Source organism: Giraffa tippelskirchi, chromosome 13 (assembly GCF_054371585.1).
Source record: "Giraffa tippelskirchi isolate mGirTip1 chromosome 13, T2T-mGirTip1v1.2.pri, whole genome shotgun sequence".
NCBI classification, from domain to species: domain Eukaryota; kingdom Metazoa; phylum Chordata; class Mammalia; order Artiodactyla; family Giraffidae; genus Giraffa; species Giraffa tippelskirchi.
The window spans coordinates 123632768-123647392 of NC_137287.1; the positions used below are offsets into that span (position 1 = coordinate 123632768).

The window sequence follows — 14625 nt, forward strand, 5'->3', positions numbered from 1 at the left end:
TTGACGGAGGGCAATTGTAAGCCTCGGAGCTTGTTGATATCAGGTCTAGTACTCTGTATATTTCTCTTGGAATTGTGGTTTCTGAGCCAGCAGCCAGAAGACGTGTGTGGTTCTTGAAGTCTTGAAATGTGGTTATCTGAGCTGAGATGTTCTGTTTTAGTCCACTGGGGCTGCTATTAAAAAAAAAACAAAAAAAAAAACTACCATAGACAACATAGCTTATAAACAACAGTGATTTACTTCTCATAGTTCTGGAAGCTGAAATCAGGGTGCCACCACGCCAGGGTCTACCAAGAGCCCTCTTCTGGGCTGCAGTCTGCTGCCTTTTCCTTGTGTTCCTCACTTGGCAGGCGGAGAGTGAGAGAGCTCTCTGGGGTCTCTTACAAGGGCGCGGATCTCACTTGTGAGGTCTCCACCCTCATGACCTAATCACCTTCCACAGGCCCCCTCTCATATCACCACACTGGGGTTTCAGATTTCAGCATAGGAATTTTAGGAGGACAAAAGCATTCAGTCCACTGCACGCGCTGTAAGTATTCTATACCTCAATTTTAAAGACTTACTATGAAAAAATTGTTATGCTGATTACAGGTTGAAATGAAAATGTTGGGGACACATTTGGGTTAGATAAAATATACTATTAAATTAATTTCTTCTTTTTACTTTTAAAAACGTAGCTACCAGAAAATCTATAATTTCATATGTGACTCATGTTTTATTTCTGTTGGACAGCTCTGTCTCAGATTCCTTGCACCAAGGCAAGTTAAAAGAACCAGGAAACACAATTAAAAATTTCACAATCATTTAAAAGCTGAAAGGACATGGTCAGAAATCAGAAATAAGGGGAGAAAACTTAATAGAATAAAGGGGTTCAGATCTGTGTAGTTAGGTTTGAGATTCTAGGTGTATTTTTCAAAATGGCTCATCTTTTTGACATGAACTTGAGCAAACTTAGCAAGACAGTGGAGGACAGAGGAGCCTGGCTGCAATCTGTGGAATCACAAAGAGTCAGACACGACTTAGCAGCTGAACATCTTCTAGAAACATGGAAAAGTCCTTCAAAGAAAGAAAATGGGAGCGTTTCATTCAGTGTTTTAGGGGCAAAACATCAACATTTAGTGGCTGCCCGTTGTTCTCCCTTCAGTGTGTCTTGCTCGCACGTAACCCTTAGCTAGATGCTTCTCAGATATTGACAGTGCCAACATGACTTGTGCAGAAGGTTGTAGATAATCTATTTTTATCTGAGACATGCCTAGCAAACGTGTAAATTTTCTTTTTTTATTTTCTTAAATTATCCTATAATAAATTGACTTTTTAATATATGTATGTAATGCACAGTTTTGAGGCAAACAGTAAATTCGGTCAATATGCTACTGTAAATTAGACCACTGTTCGACAGAGGGGTTCAGGTGAGATAACTGTTTGTCTAGCTGTTTTTTTTTTCCTTTTTTCCTCTTTTTTCTCTTTTGATGGAGATTTATTTCTTTCAGGTTTAAGACAGAAATGGAAGCTTGTACCATTATTCATTCTGCATCACAGTAAATCAGCTTCATTACCAACAGACATCTTAATTTCTTGCGGAAACACATTCCTTGCTGATTAATTCCATCTTCCCTTCATTTTCACACTGCAGAATGTTTGCTTCAAAACCCACAGGTCAGGTATATCTCATTCTTTACTGAGCCGGTAACAAAAGAAAATACGTTTATATTATTCAGGACGCAATCATGGAGATACTTTACGGCTCATTTATATCAATATCAAACTAATTCAATGACAAGTCAAACATGGTGCCCTTTAATCATGGAAAACTGTAAGGTATTTCCCTGAATAAATTAAGGGCAATTAACTAAAAAATGAGCTACACCATGAAGCTCATTATTTTTAGGTTGAGGGATCCTTTTCATTATTAGAATTGTTCTCTTTGATCTGCCAGATGCCTGGTTTGCCCAACAAAAATCAAAACACCTCAAAGCATAAAAGCATGCACCCCGTGTGTTATGTAAACTTGATAACTAACATCAGCCGTGTCATTTGCATCTATTATCTTGGTGAAAAATACCTATTCCTCATGCAAAGGAAAAGCATGAGTTTAGAACTCCAAAAATCCTCCAAATAATAAAATCCAACAGAAATCAGTTTCAGTTTTATAATCCATGCTGGAAAATCAGTTACGATCAGGAAGAAACAAGTTGGACATTGACCAGAAATTCCCATGAAAGGAATAGAGAGACCACATGCTGGTGGGCTTTCCGTACGGACAAAACCAAGAGGGTGCGTGCCGTGCAAATGCCTGTTGTGGGCACACATGTTAGTGACTACATGCCATCTTCCTGGAGTTTTCAGTAAAGTATGTGTATATTTACACATACGGGGGCTTCCTGGGTGGTCCAGTGGTAAAGGATCTGCCTGCCAATGCAGGAGACGCAAGAGACGTGAGTTCAGTCCCTGAGTTTGGGAAGAGCCCCTGGAGTAGGAAATGGCAGCCCACTCCAGAATCCTTGCCTGGAGAACCCACAGAGAGAGGAGCCCAGAGGGCTGCAGTCCATGGATCGCAGAGTCAGAGGTGACTGAGGACACAGCATACACACGACACGTGTGTGCTTAGTGACAAGGCCTAGTCTCCTCGTGGCTCTGCCAGCAGTACTAGACGTGGGTTTTTATGTGCCAGTGTTAAACTTAGTCAATGCATGATTGATTTCTGCCAGTGATGCCAATGAATGGGATGAACAGACTAAATAATAGTTACAGTGTTCTGGCATGTTTGTTGGTTTAGTTATGTGTGTATGTGTGGACATTACACTTGTAGTTCACGTCAAAAGATTTGCATTTCCCAAGAATCTGGCAACGATGAGAAGGATAATAATCTCAGAAAAACATATTGGGTGATTGATATGAATTTGCCATGAATTAAGATTTTCAAAAAATATTTTCAGAAAAAAATATTTTTTGAGCATCTGTTAACATCCTGTGAAATGCTCTGTGAAATGAGGTGATGAATGTAAAGGCCCTACATGCATTCTATCCAGAAGGATGGCAGACAAAGTTACTAAAAAATAAAACATTCTAGTGATGTTTAAGTTAATGTTCTGCGATGTGAATAACGGCATAGATGGCATGGGGCAGTGGAGACTTCAGTAATGGAGAGACATCTTCTCTAAGGAGGTAATTTTGGGTTTTTTTTAACTGTTCATTTTGAAAACACATCAAATCTAGAAAATGTTACAAAATTAGTATAATTAACTCTGTATAACTCCTTCATTTTGTTTAACCAACTGTTAACACTTTGCCATATTTTCGGTATAATTATATTGTTCTGACCCAATTAAGAGCTTTGGGCATCTTGATCCTTCACTTGTGTTACTCATTTATGAATCCTTCAGTGTGTGTCTCCTAAGAACAATGCCATTCTAGAAATCGCCATAGAACAGTATCATAGCCAGGACATTTAACACGGATACGAAACTAGAATGTACAGTACAGTCCATAGTTTACATTTGCCAGTCGGCCCAGGAATGTCTTTTCTAACACGAGGAAGTGACCTGGACTAATAGCTAAATGATAAACCAAACACAAGACTCATGAAAGGCGTTTTCAGGAATAAAGACAGAAGGAATAGAAAGTCCAGAAACATTTATATAACATCTATGTAAATAATGTATTTAAAAATGACAGCTCTAGCCCATATTCTAGGAATCATGTTATTAATGAATAAAACCTGGCTTTACATATGCTAGTTAAATGGTTAAATTTTAAAATTCTATGTAATAAGAAATCGTTTTGTTTCTGTTTGGTTTGCCTCTGTGTTATCCATCCACTTTCTACCTGATCCACAGCATCATCAACTGAAGTAATCTGCCATGGAGCGCCACAAGCAAGGTTTAGGAAATTGTTGCCTGCAGAATTTCAAATATGGATATGAGGCATTTGGAAGCAATTTCTGATAAGAGAGTACTATAAATTGGTACCCCAAGGTACATCCTGCACATTACCCAACCAAATGTTTTTTCTTTAAACAAGATTCAGAGGGAGGAGGGACATATTAGCTGTGAAACTTAATGGACTAAGGTGCCATTACTTATTAAACAAGACTATCTGTATAAAAAATGAACAGTTAATGTACACATTCAGATAATGTAATCCATTTTATCTTATCTACATACACGGAAGATTCTGATTGTAATGGACCTCGTGGTCCCTTTTTGCTCATTCCATTTGCCTGAGCACCGTGTCTGGATTAATAAAGAGCATATTTTCCCAAATGAACATAGACAGAAAGGCACGCTGGCCCTCTCCCAAGGACTGAGGGATCTCCCTAGGACGTTCAGAGGGACCGAAGGTCAGGTGGCCCTCACTGGGACCATGGAAAGGTAGTAGCATCTTTCATGTACGGCGAGAAGCAGCCTGGAGTGTCTGATTCTTTCTAACCTTTGAAAATCATAAAATAAAGCTGCAGCATCATAGACCATCTGGTACTTAGAACGCAGTATCTCTGGATAAGTCTGAGCAGAGGGCAGACTGTTACCCCCACGGGGAAGGAGTTCTGGTTATGTTTCATTTACTGCACTTGCCTAATCATGGCCAGAGATATCAAAACCCACTCCTGTGCAGCCCCCTCTCCTCACCCTTGAGTTAATCACTGGTCTTAATGTCGGCATTTTCTATTTTTTTAAATATAAGCAAGAGTAATGGGAGCTCTGAACAAGAAAATGTCACATACAGACTTTTAAGTCTTATTATTGACATTTGGGCTTCTCTGGTAGCTCACCTGGTAAAGAATCCGCCTGCAGTGCAGGAGACCCTGGTTTAATTCCTGGGTCAGGAAGATCTGCTGGAGAAGGCATAGGCTACCCACTCCAGTATTCTTGGGCTTCCCTGGTGGCTCAGCTGGTAAAGAATCCACCTGCAGTGCAGGAGAGTGGGGTTCGATCTCTGTGTCGGGAAGATCCCTTGGAGGAGGGCGTGGCAACCTACTTTTGCCTGGAGAATCCCATGGACAGAGGTGCCTGGAAGGCTATAGTCCATGGGGTCACAGAGAGTCGGACACGACTGAGTGACTGAGCACAGCACAGCACATTAATAATTGTGGCAAAACCTTGGAAAAACAACAAAGCCCCCAAAGCTGCCTGAAAGACCAGCAAGACCAGATGATTAAATGAATTCCCCCAGTAGGTATTAGAGTATTAACCACCTTAAAAAGAAATACGGATCATGCATGTCTCTGCTAAAGCAGAGCCATGAGGTATGGAAGGAAATGACAGGACAACGCAAACCCGGAAAGCTGTTACGGAGTTTACTTAGACGAATCCCCCTGCTTTATCTATTTATTGATCTGGTAAAAGCAAGCAGGCAAGCACTGTGTATGCTTGTGTGCCACTGGATATTCATTTGTTTGTGTGTATGCGTGTGTGTAGATTAAAGAACTAAGCTGTTCACAATAGTTCCCTTTGAGGTGTGGTATCAAGATCTGACTGTGATGGAAAGAGGAGTGCTTTTTACATTTATACTCATTTTTATATTTGTTTTAAGCCTGGATATTGTCATTTAAAAATAGCAAAGATAGAATCATAAGGTAATAGAGATAAGTGGCAGCTTAGCAAATATCCAACCTAGTTCCACATTCTTTGAACTTATCCCATTTTAAACAGGCAGTGAAAATTAACCCAAGCTCCCCAAACCTTAAAGAATTGGGGCAATTATTTATTTAATTTAAATAAAACACTGTCACCCCCAACCTACTTTCCTTTTAAACATTTAGATATTTTAGCGCAAAGAATTTTAGATAATTTAAATGATTAGCTTGCATGTTTTAAACAATTTAAAATAAGGTTATAATCACTGAGGTATTGAGTTCAAGTTATTCCGAGTCACGTTTCCACACATTTTTGTATTGATTGTAATTCAAGAAAATTCGCAAAACTTTTCATAAAGTAGATTTTCATGGAATTAATTTTCAGCTGAAAACTGGAGTGTGATCTCATCCCTGGATCATGGAGAAAAGACAGATAAGCTATCGGCCGGCTGCAATTACAGCATTCACTTTGTGCCTGCCCTTCTTTCTATGTAAGCTTATGAAATTTAACATGACTTTTTCTTTGCCTTCCGTTACCTTCCCGTTGTTTTCCAAAGCTCAGAAACGGACAAGAGGAAACAAACGCTCTCAGGGTTCCACCAGCTGTACAGGGTTTGCCAAGAGGTTACGACTCTGGGGCACCGCCAGCAGCAGCCCGTGATAGTGTTAGTCACTCAGTCATGTCCGACTCTTTGCGAGCCCGTGGACTGTGGCCCGCCAGGCCCCTCTGTCCACGGGACTCTCCGGGCGAGAATACTGCAGTGGGTAGCCATTCCTTTTTCTAGGGGACCTTCCCGACCCAGGGATCAAGCCTGGGTCTCCTGCATTGGCAGGCGAGTTCTTGACCTCTATCCAGCTGAGAGATTTTTAAGAGAACCACATTGAGAACTAGACTTTGGGGACATAGGGATCAGCATCTGATGCTGAATGAAGGGAAGCCCAGGGGCGGAGAGCTTCGCTGAGCAGAGAGGGGCTGTCCTGCAAGCCGTGTGAACCTCCCCTGGGCTCAGAACAGGAGGGCACGCTTCTCATGGACCAGCCTTGACTGTCTGAAGGCAGTGACCTAGGGCTGTAAAGGAGACCCCCGAGAAGCCCCTGCAGAGAGGCGGCATCTGGACGTCCAGCTGACGAGGGAGAAGGCGCTGCTGTTTGTGGGGGAGCTAGCTGGAGACCCCCACAGGGCCGCTCTCGAGAATGCTCCCCGCGTGAGGGAAAGGGCAGAAACGGCTCCGCCGAGGCGGTCCACGGCCGGGCCACCGCTGGCCCCCAGGCAGGCCCTCCTCTGCTGCCTCCCCCGCGTTCCGAGCCCCGAGCCCCGGGCGCTCCGCTGGGCCAATGGGGAGGTGGGGGGGCCAGCCCGAGGTCGGTGGGGACGGACAGTGGGACAGCGCTGGGAAGAGCGGTGTTTCCATTGGCGGGGTCTTCTCAGTTACCAAAACGACCGTTCTTCTGAACGGAAGACCGTGAAAAAGCACGCGTCTTTCTGAAGACGTCCGTGTGGAAAAGGGAGCTGCACAGAGAGGGGTTAAGGGAGCAGAGGGAGAAAGTACAAGTTCTGTTCATTCTGCCCAGCTCGTTCGATCCATCGTTACGCATAGATGCTCTCACTAAGTGCCTAAATGCGGATTTAAGACTTTTTATTCTACCTCCTACATTTCTGAAACCCGCTCTAAGGGAACTCTCCATTCCCGTCGCGTACTGCGGAGTCTTTCAGAAAGAGGTCTGCACGGTGCTTTGGGGAACAATAGCTCGGCGTCGTTGAGAGTCTGTTGTGTGAGGCAAGTGAGGTTTGGGAAGGGACTTTGTCAGCAGAGATTCAGGGTGCTATTAAACCCTTAATTCCTGCTGCTGTGAAGAGGAATTATGTGTGAACATCAAAAAGAAAGCAAGTTCTGCCTCGAATGCCATCTTTTGCTCTTAAGAGATTCTGGACTTGAATCAGAAATTTTGCTCAGCAGCCATCAAACCATTCAGAAAGAGTTGGTTTGGATTATTCAAGAAAAGAGTTGGAAGTGGTACTTGCTTTGTTTGAAAGTTGCCAGCAACGGAGCCCCGTTTAGCAAACATTTCATCTTGTAATTGAGTGTAGGTGTTCAGGGCTGTGTGTATTTTCCTGAAAGCAGTCATAAACATAGATCAGAGTCTGCAGACTCGTGGCCCAGAGTCCCTGTGTGTTGCCAGCCTGGCGTTTACCTTCTAAAATCCGGGTTATGGTTTTGTTTTCTAATAGCTTTACTGAGATATAATTGACATTTAATTCCAAACATATTTAAAAAGTATAGTTTTATACAATTTTTTGTACATATACACCCACTGAATGATCACCACTAACAAGATGGTGAACGTATCCATTATCCCTAAATATATCCTCATGAAAAAAAAAAGTGAAAGTATTAGTCACTCAGGCGTGTCGACTCGTTGTGACCCCGTGGACTGTAGCCCTCCAGGCTCCTCTGTCCATGGGATTTCCCAGGCAAGGATACTGGAGTGGCTTGTCATTCCCTCTCCAGGGGATCTTCCTGACCCAGGGATTGAACCCCTGTCTCCTGCACTGCAGGCAGGTTCTTTCCCATCTGAGCCACCGGGGAGGTTCACGTGTACCCTCATACCCTTCGGCATTTCCTCCCTCCTGCCTCTCTCTGCCCTACGCTATCCCTGTGTACCCCAATCTTCCTTCTGTCACTAGAGATTCTGCAGTAGACTAAGTGTCTCTGTCCCCCCCAAATTCATCGATTGAACCCTAACCCCCAACGTGATGGTATTAGGAGGTGGGGTCTTTGAGGGGTGATTAGGCCATGAGGGTGGAGCCCTCATGAATCGGATTAGTGCTCTTAAAAAAGAGGCTGCAGAGATGACCCTCATCCCTTCCCCCAGGTGAGGACATGGCATCTATGAACCAGAAAGCAGGCTCTCGCCAGACGTGAAATCTTAACCTTGATCTTCCCAGACTCCAGAAAGGTAAGAAATAAATTTCTATTGTTCCTAAGACAATACCAGCCTATGGCATTTCTGTTATAGCAGCCCAGATTGACAGATTAGTTTACATGTTCTAGAGATTTATAAAAAAGATTCATAGAGAATATAATCTTTTGATTTGTTTTCCTTTACTGAACATAATTATTTTGAAATCCATGATATAGTAGATATTAGTAATTCATCCCTTTTTTGTGGACTAGTCTTCCATTGTATAGACATACCACAGTGTTTATCCACATGCCATATGTATATACATATGTTTAAACATATCCATACATTTATCCATCAATAGATGGGTATTTGGGTTTTTTCATTTGGGTCCACTGCAGATACAGTTTCTATGAATATTTGGGTATACATCTCTGTATGGACAATGCATTTTTCTCTCCTCAGTAAATACCTACACGTGGCATGGCTAGCTCATAAGAGAAGTAAATATTTAGGTTTTTAAGAAATTGCCAAACTGTGTTTCTAAAGTGGCTGCAATATTTTTAATTTCCAACCACCATTTTCTTCACATCCTAACTTCTTCACGTGTCTACCATCATTTGGTATTGCCAGTCTTTTTAATTCAAGCCATTTTAATGTGTTGTAATAGTGTCTCATCAGGGTTTTAATTTGCATTTCACTACTGGTTAATAATGTTGAACTTCTTTTGATGTGTTAATTTGCCATCTGTGTATCTTCTTTGGTGAAGTCCATTCAAATATTTTGTTGATTTTTTTATTGAGTGTTACCTTATTGAGTTATTTTTTAAAACTGAAGTATAGTTTATTTACAATGTTGTGTTAGTTTCAGGTGTACAGTGAAGAGCCATATATATGTGACTTTTCAGATTCTTTTCCCATATAAATTATTGCAAAATATTGACTGTACTTCCCTGTGCTATACAGTAGGTCCTTGTTGTTTATTTTATATATAGTAGTATGTGTATGTTAATCCTAAACTCCTAAGTTATCCCTACCCCCTTTGCCCTTATTAACCATGAGTTTGTTTTCTATGCCTGTGAGTCTATTTCTGTTTTGTAAATATTAATACAGACATTTGTGTCAATTTTTTAGATTCCACATGTAAGTGATACTATGTAATATTTGTCATTATTGAGTTTGGGGAGTTCTTTATATATTCTGAACACAAGTGCTTTACCAGATACGTGCTCTACAAATATTGTCTTCCAGTCTTTTCATTCTCTTAACATTGTCTTTTGAAGAGCAGAAGGTTTAAATTGTGGTGAAGTCAAATTTATCAGTTTCTTCTTTTATGGATTTTCTCCTGTGTTACCTACCTCTCGGGATCATTGTCCTTCATTACTGTGTCCATTCTTTTAAGTATCTTGTGTAGTGTTTTGCTAGGGGGTAGTAAATACAATTCCTATTATAAATCTACTTGGCAAGAAGCAGATGCCTGGTGTGTTACCTTAAATTTATTTTATGATCAATATTTAACAATCTAGAAACTTCACATAATAATCTACTGATTTGGATTCCCTTAAAAATATCTAGCTACATAGTAGTCTTATTCCTGCATATACTAGTAGGCTGGAGCAGTGTGGCCTTCAGTTTGGTTACTAACCCCTAGCCACTAACTGCTAGCCACGACCTACTCAATAACTTTCTGATTCTGTTGATAGAAAACAATATTATAATAATTACAAGGAAAAAAAATAATTACAAGGTTACTCAGCTTCCTTTGCACTCAAATAGAACCGTATCTCCAGGACATATACTCGATCAGCAAAGAGTTTTAGTCATTCAGTGAACAATTTTATTATTAAGTGAAAAAAAATGCATATTTGCTTGAAATGGTACAGTACTATTATATTTATTTGCAAAGAAAGGAAGAAGTAGACATTTTCAGTGCCTACATACCATATGTTTTAACATATAATGCTTAGTTAAATCCATGAATTCAAGTCCTAAAGCAATGCTATGACTAATTCATTCAAATACTTATTTATCAGCCTTCAGCGCAGAGGGGAGCTGCCTGATGACCGAGGTGGGGACAGAGTGTTAAGATATCACCCCCACTCACAGTGCAGCCTGCGGCCGTCCTGCAAGGCTTGCAGCCTTCTCGTGAGCTCTGTCCCTCTAGGGTAGGGGGGCTGGGTGATTTATAGAAAACACACAATTACTCTCCTCAGTGAGAATTACCTGAGAGTGGCCCCGGTTGGACACATCAGACCTCATTCTAATTTTATGTCATTACAAGTATTATCTAATGGCTTCAGAGAAAGATCAAGCTATCTCCTCTGGATTTGTGAACAGAAATTCTTTCTCCAACTTACAACTACAAGGTGGTTTTTAACTTTCCCCAGAATCATTGGTCAGTCTATTTCTTGTGAAAGAACTGAAGAGAGGTATCAAATGAAGACCCAGTGACCAGGAAAGATCAAGCCCACTTGGACTCCCAGCCAAGCACGGCGGTGGGGAGAGGGTGAGAGAACAAGGATTCCTGTGCCATGAAGTAAACTTGAAGAGTCTCAAACTCTCAGATACAGGCTTCTCATCTATAGTGGGCAGCATTGCCTTCCCCATCTTAGCCGGTGGTTTTAGGGTCAATTTGGATAAGAAATGGAAAAGTATTGTGTAAAATTAAAAGCAATATAAAATATAGGAAATAGTCTCTTGCTGTGAAATGATGTTAACAATTGGTTGCTGTTGTGTCCGACTGTTTGCGACCCCGTGGACTGCAGCACGCCAGACACCACTGCCCTCCACGGCCTCCAGGAGTTTGCTCCAGTTCGTGTCCACTGAGTTGGTGATTCTACCTAAACCGTCTCATCCTCTGCCGCCCTCCTCTCCAATAATAAAGCTGAACAACCCTTCTCGAGTGTCTGTGATACACAAAACAGTACTCGAAGCACTTCACAATTAGGAGTTCATTTAAGCCTTTTAGTAACTTGATAATAATAGCTATGATGATTATCTCATTTTACAGATGGGATAACGGAGGCACAAAATGTCTCAGGAACTTGTCCAAAGTTGCAGCTAGAGGGTGGCAGAAATGGAATTGAGGCCAGACAGGAGTCTCTGAGTCCATGCTTTTAATTACATCATGATTCTCCTCTCAATATGGGAGCCAAATTATTCACAAGGAGTATTAGAAAACAATAATTTTCATGGGAAAAAAAATAAAGCTGGGAGTTAAAGGATTTTAAAATTCCATCTACACAAAGCTTTTGTTGTTTTTTTTTTTTTAAAAAAAACTGTTTTTTCCTTACAGGGATTTTAATAATGAGATTTTCTTTGCAGAGAAAAAATCTAAGACAAATGCAATCACACTTGATTTTAATTATCTGCTTAAATTTTTTCCCAATGCACTGTGATCCCAATACACCATAATATCTTTTGAGTAAAATTTTTGTTTCTTTTCCTGTTCAAAAAACAAAAGAATGAACAAAAATGTAATAGTTCCTCAACAGATACTTGATAATAAATTTAAAGTCACATTTTTAACATGGTTTGCTTCAAAGGAAACAAACATATTGATATGGTGTCTCCACTGAAGGTAGACATAGAATTTTAATTAGCATCCATATATTACCTAGAGAATTTATTCAACCTTTGTATATTGCATGCTAAGTCACTTCAGTCGTGTCCGACTCTGTGGGACCCCATGGACAGCAGCCCACCAGGCTCCCCTGTCCACGGGATTCTCCAGGCAAGAATACTGGAGTGGGTTGCCATTTCCTTTTCCACTATATTAAATGAGCTTAAACTTTAAGAATTAAAGGAATAAGGAGTCATATTTTAATGTAAAATTATCTTTTAGAAATGATTTCTAACTGAAAAGGATATTTAAAATAATTGTACATTCAACAGATTAATTTTAAGGACACTGTAGGCATGAAAAACTCAAAATCATAGATCCTGAACCCGATTATCATGTTTAATGCCAGCTACTCTGACACCAGTGACATGAAACAGACTCATGGAACATGACTGCCCAGTGCTGTAACTGGGCATTAAGGGAAAAGAAATCCAAATAGATCTCATGGGAGAAATTTTTTGTCTAGTTTCAGACATACGTTGCCCCTCTAGTTTAGCTTTATAGGTCACTCTCAGTATTACTAAGTAGCCGAAATATTCCCAAATTCACTTTTTTTCCTCATCTAGATAAAAATGTCAAGTTTTTATTCCAAAAGCATGGTGTTCCATTTTGATTTTTGTTGCACAAAACCCCACCACTCATTAACCAAGCACATGCCGTAGAAGCTGCATGGGTGCACGCTGTCGCTTCAGTCATGTCTGACTCTTTGAAAGCCCATCGACCGTAGCCTGCCAGGCTCCTCTGTCCATGGGATTCTCCAGACAAGAGTACTGGCATGGGCTGCCATTTCCTTCTCCAGGACGTCCTCCTGACCCAGGGATCGAACTCGTATCTCTTGTGTCTCCTTCATTGGCAGGCAGGTTCTTTACCACTAGTGCCACCTGGTTAGACTTAGAAGCTAAATTTGGTAAAATTAAGGGAAAACATGTCTACAATATATTGGGATCAGGGTTCCTAGGGATTCTTGGCAGGAAAGGAAATCCTGATTTCTGAACTCCTTTCTTATGCAGAGTTGACACTAGTTAGAGTGAAATCTGGCCAGAGGTATAGAACAGCATCTGGCAGCTGTTCAGGAGCCACGCTGCTAAACCCGAGATAAACATGAGAAAATCTGAGCAAAGAACATAAACATGAAAAAATATAGGAAGTCACCTTATACTAGAGTCAAGCTTTGTAATATTTTAGAGCCGAATGGGTTCTTTTTAGAAGCACAGAGTGGTGGAGGTCAAGGACTCAATGTATTATTGATTTTTGCTTTCAGTCTTGGCCTTGTGTGTAATGGCCAACAGCCTCGTGCTTATCCCCCAGTCTATCTTCAACACAAGGGTGGTTCATTCAGGACTTTGTAAATAGTCAGAGATCGAGTTTTATCCTAAAGCAATGGGAACCCATGGATGGTGGCGCCTCAATGGGGTTTATCAGTCCTATGTCCTTAAAATAACTGTGAGACTCAGGTTTTGCCCGTGTGCAGCTCAGTTGCTCAGTCGTGTCCGACTCTTTGCCACCTTATGGACTGTAGCCCGTCAGGCTCCTCTGACCATGGAATTTTCCAGGCAAGAATACTGGAGTGGGTTGCCATTTCCTACTCCAGGGAGTCTTCCTGACCCAGGGATCGAAGCTGCATCTCTCGGGTCTCCTGCATTGGAGGGAAGATTGTTTTTCCACTGTGCCAACATGTGTAAAAAAGTTAATCACATAGAAAGGGCAGTTATGAGCACTACATACGATAACTCATGTAAAAAGTCTAGCGTGTTTCCTGTTTACAACCTTGACCCAGAACTTAGCACAGTTTTAAGTACATGAGCATCTTTGTCTTTGCTTCTTTAATTTTTCACTCCTCCACGTGACTGCAGTCCTGTGAGGTCAGGGAGCCCATCCAGCCGCAGCCAACACTGAAATCTAAGTGCCTAGCACGGAGACGGAAACGCACATACAGACTCAGATGAAGGAATGAACGGATAAACGGATGTGTGAGAACTCCTGGAAAGTACTCTTGCTGGGGACCTTTCTTTGATTGCACTCATCTCAGATGGTGGCTTTTTGTGCGTACGGATGATTAACGTCTCGGTCCTGCACTGACTGTAGCTCCGTCAAGGCCGCCTCCCTGTCAGTTTCCTCACTATCCAGCAGTCTCTGGCGCACAGCCCTTAAGTATAAGCTTCGTAAGATCAATTAATGCAGTGGGTCCACGGTGATAGCAAAGGATGTCTGCTGTCTTGCAGATGCTTGTCGGTAGGTCTGCTGATGTGGATCAGTCTCCTCCTCTAGCAGGTAGGCTCCCTGGGTGAGGGGGATGTGTGCGTCTCCCACCCCCAGCCCCCAGCTGCCCAGCAAGATGCCTGCAGCATAGGAAATACTCAATACATGTTATTGGCTGGATGGCATAGTTCCTAAACTAAATGTAAATAAATGTGCTTGATTAATTTCATCTTGAAGAAGAATATTGCAAAGAATGAAAGCTCCATTGTCAATTTAATTTTTGCTGTATTTTATTTGCATTGGAGAAAAAGTCAGAAGAATCTGGAGAC

General features: G+C 41.4%; 1 long non-coding RNA gene across 1 annotated transcript in view; it reads left to right on the forward strand.

Moving 5' to 3' along the window:
• The window catches only part of LOC145532423 (uncharacterized), a 600217-nt gene that overhangs the window by 549984 nt on the left and 35608 nt on the right, over nt 1-14625 (forward strand). Inside the window, exon 7 of the long non-coding RNA XR_014073225.1 lies at nt 8447-8530. This is a non-coding gene — a long non-coding RNA (uncharacterized LOC145532423). The remainder of the gene's footprint in view (nt 1-8446; nt 8531-14625) is intronic.